General features: G+C 35.3%; 1 pseudogene; it reads right to left on the reverse strand.

Annotated features, from left to right (window-relative positions):
* Nucleotides 1–357: 357 nt before the first annotated feature.
* On the reverse strand, nucleotides 358–3,553 carry LOC107019971 (annotated as a pseudogene).
* Between the last annotated feature and the right edge of the window lie 950 nt (nucleotides 3,554–4,503).

A 4,503-nucleotide genomic window follows, 5' to 3' on the forward strand; every position in this document is an offset into this window, starting at 1 on the left:
CCCTCACTCAAAAGGAAAAGATAAGCAATTCACATATAATGTCGCTTGAAAGTCTTTAAAAGATCTTTTTAAGTGTGATGTTCACATAACATGTCATTTTTCTCCTAGGAGTTTAGGTACAGAACTCGCAAAACTATATAGTAAAATAATAATAATATATTTGGTATAATTTCTAAAATCTATCTTATTTTACAAAGTGTTTTTTTCTCAAATGTGTTTTTTAAAAGAATTATTATTACTCCTAAATGCTCGTCAACGACACTTGCCAATACATACATACATAAATAGATAACAAATACATAAAATCAAGGTTTAATTGTCTTTATTAACTAATGAAGCAAAATATTTTTAAAGTTTTCAAATTGCAAGAGACTACCCGTCGTCCACTTTCCATAGGTCTGCATACTTATACGACGTCAAGAACCCTTCATCATTTTGAGTGCGCTAACAGTTGATGCATGAGTCACACATGTACGTTACGAATTTGTCTAACCTAGACGCTTTTTCTAGAAGGGATTCATCAAGATCGGTCAAAGTTTTCACTGGAGCAGACGTTGGAAAGTATTCAGTAATTATGCAATGCGATATTTTGAGAACTTTCAACATTTTTAACCCCTTCAAAAGAATAACTGGTCCTGCAGAATCTCAGTATCTTACTTTTATATGAAACTACTTAAGTGAACAAAGTTGCCTAACGTATTTCAGAGAAGTTATAAAGGCAGCAAAGTAAGAACACAATATTTTACATGGAACACCCAGCTCAAAAGGTGTAAAAAAACAAGACTTGTTCCTCAATAGGATTTATCCCAACATCACTAAATGACTACGAGCCTCAACAAACAAAAGAGATTACAAGCGTTTATTTAAACTAAAGAACAACTACTTAATCTCAATTCTACCACACACCTCCAAGGTATGTGTTCCTAGTGTCTTCGAGTTGCCCTCAACTTGAAGACTAAGATTCTAAATTTAGTTTAAAAATCACTGATATAGAAATAATGAAAATTACAAATACTAAGAAATCTTCCTAGATTTGTTCTTCTATATTCTTTGAGTAGAGGCACTTCGAAAATTATCTCTCAATTGTTTTTCTCTGTAAGTGCGTGATTATTCTGAACACCTCTTCTTTTATTTATGCTCTTGTTTCCTTATGTTTTCTACTCCTTCAGTGACTCCTCGTTCATTTAACCACTTTATTCCATTTAGAGTTCTTCTTGCAATGAAACTCTTTCATATAATAAAACTCCTTCTTGAAACAATTTCTCTTCCGATGACTTTGCCAACGTGTTCCATGTATTTCGTCATTTATCAAAACAATGCTTATCCCAACAAATTATCCCTTTTTTATGATGACAAACTTATGGCAACTCCCTTTCGTGTTAGCTTTCTATTTTAACCTGTAACACTTAAACATGGAACTTATGGAAAAACAAATTAGCTATTGGGTTATAAATAGTGCACTCTCATTCCTTTCCCCCCATTTGGCATCCTCAAAAACGGTTTCATGGTAATATACAAAGTATATAAGGAGAATGATATAAAATCTAATCTGCATCAACAGATTGTTATCAAGATTGGAACCGAAGTAGCAACATACTTAATCATAGACAGAGCCACAAAAATCTTAATAAGAGTATATAGCAATTGAACACACATAGAGTACACACCAAAAGCATTAAATTTCTTAAAGAAATAAAGTGCCACACGCAAGATGCACAAAATAACATAGTCCAGCAGATAGTTTGGGTGGAAAGAAGAGAACAAAAGACTGATTTTGGGAGGGAACAAAGATGAACTAAATAAGTGTTAGACAGCGATGATTTTGGGAGGGAACAACGATGAATTGAATAAGTGTTAGACAACGGCAATATGAGCAGCCCTCTCTCTAGCAAGTTCATTTTGCAGCTCCACTATATGTGCTTCCGAAGTCACTTTCTCCAGCCAATGGGCATCTTCCATAGAAAGAAGTTGATCCTCTTTGTCAGCAAGCTGATTTTTTAATCGCAGAAAAGGATTATCAGGATTCCTAATAGAAACTGGTAGAACCATATAGTTCACATTACCCAGCACATCCTTAACTGTTTGAGCAAACCACACCTGAACAGGCACGTGAAATGCCTCAAAGATAGGAGCCATCGTACAAACATTGTTTACTTGGAAGAATGATCTTGTGGACCACATTAAAGTACAACTTGTGCAATGGAGACATCTCATTCTAAGTAACACCACAATGATGAGTCAGATGAGGCTTGGAGGAAAATTTTCTAGAGATTCTGAGGGCGGATGTATGTGGAGGCAAAAGAGGCCACTCAAGTTTCACATAATCACCCCAACCTCAATAAACAAAATTGATCACAAGAGTTTATCCAAACTAAAGATCAACTACTTAATCTCAATTCAACCACACACCTCCAAGGTATGTGCTCCCAGTGTCTTCGAGTTGCACTCAACTTGAAGACTAAGATCCTAAATTCAGTTTAAAAATCACTGATCTAGAAATAATAAAAGTCATAAATACTAAGATATTTTTCTAGATTTTTTTTCTTCTATATCTTTGATCAGCAGCACATCAAAAATCAATCTCTCAATTGTTTTGCTATGTAATTGCCTGATTATTCTGGAATCCTCTTCTTCTATTTATGATCTTGCTTCCTGAAGTCTTCTACTACTTCAGTAACTACTCATTCTCTTAACCACTTGATTCCATTTAGATTTCTTTTTGCAATGAAACACTTTCATAAAATAGAAGTCCTTCTTGAAATAGTTTCTCTTCAGATGACTTTGCCAACATGTTCCATGTATTTCGTTCATTTGTCAAAACAATGCATATACCAACAATAACTAAAGAAGGTTTAGATAACTTCATACACCTCACACTCAACACTTTCATGTTTGGAAGAAGTGAGACCAGTGAAGATGCAAGTAGTATATCGCAGGGAGTCATAATCTTGAGCTCGGAAATTTTCTTGCAACTCCTACCAATTTTCTCAATAATATATGCAGGTTCTTCTAGACTACGCATCTTCAGTGTTCAAGATCTTTTCACTCATAAAAAGCACTACATATCGCTTGATTTTCTAGTTTTTCACAAGCAGGCATAGTAAGGTGTTTAAGTTGTGGACACCTGAAAAGAGGAGATTTAATAAGCTATTTCTTGATTTAAGGTACAATACTATAGAAGGATTAAAAAATATAAGGGAAATACCTCTTGGCAGTATAATTCAACTGATTGTTGTCAACATTCAAATTGTAATGGAATATCAATGTCAGTATGTTTCCACGATTAAGGTTCAAAAAAATATTTAGGATGCGGGTCAATTTTTCACGAGATGGACTGTCAACATAGATATACGAAAGTATTGAAACTCTAATTAAAATTTAATAGCACTACTGACAAGTCCAGTGTTGCCAAACAGGACAAACTTGAGGAATTACAGAGATTAATTTAAAAAGGTCGAATCATATCAATATGAAGTTCCTCCCATCTCTTTACAAGAGAATTTCCTTCTTCCATAACAACAACTTCAATCTTTTCTTGTTTTGAAATGACATTTTAAAAGCTTCAATCTCCTAAGTTCTTGTAGAACCAAGAAAGGTTATTACATCTCTAGATTCAAGAAGAATAAAAAGTTAAGCCTGGGAATATACAGAAACATAGAAGAGAGTAAAAATATGTTCGATGAGTATTGTGATGCCCAAAAGTGAAGAAACAAAAAAAATATAACCTGGAATTATGATGGTTGTAGAAAACCACAGAAAACTAAGTTCTTGATGGCTTAGTTGACGGAATTATCACATTTTTTAATGTTATAGACAACTATGCTCAAAAAGTCAAGTACCTGTTAGATGGCCATGGAAGAGTCTGGAAGACCAATCTACCTATGAAGATAAATGGAACTGTACAGTTGTTTTTTTACATATTTTACAAAGTTATAGGTGGAGATTTGTTGAATGCCTTGAATCGGACCCGTTACAAACAGAAAGGACGGGGGTCTCGCTGAGACGCCCCCGGGCCGACGGTATACAATGTTGTTGTATTGGGCCCTTAATTATGTGTCAATTCCGTATGTTGGGCCCAAGCCTGTTAGGGCGTAGCTTAGCACTATATATAGACGCTATGGCAAACCCTATTCTGTAATTCTGTTCTTGCCTCTCCATAATAAAACTGCTCTCCCTCTTCCCCGTGGACGTAGACAATTTATTGGTGAACCACGTAAATCTGTTGTCTTGTTTTTTGCGTTTATATTTTCTCGTATTATCTCAAATTCCGCATAAAGAATTGGTATCAGATCCTCTCGGTTAATCGGTGTTCTTGAAGAATTCGAGATGTCTGCTTTGAACGTGAAAATCGACAAATTCACAGGGAGGAACAGTTTCAGTTTATGGCAGATCAAGATGCGGGCTTTGTTGAAACAGCAAGGTTTCTGGGCGCCGTTGTCGAAAGACAAGAACGCCGTCGTTACTCCTGAGATGGCGATTCTGGAGGAAAAGGCGCATTCGACG

This window comes from Solanum pennellii, chromosome 1 (genome assembly GCF_001406875.1).
Source record: "Solanum pennellii chromosome 1, SPENNV200".
Classification (NCBI taxonomy): Eukaryota; Viridiplantae; Streptophyta; class Magnoliopsida; order Solanales; family Solanaceae; genus Solanum; species Solanum pennellii.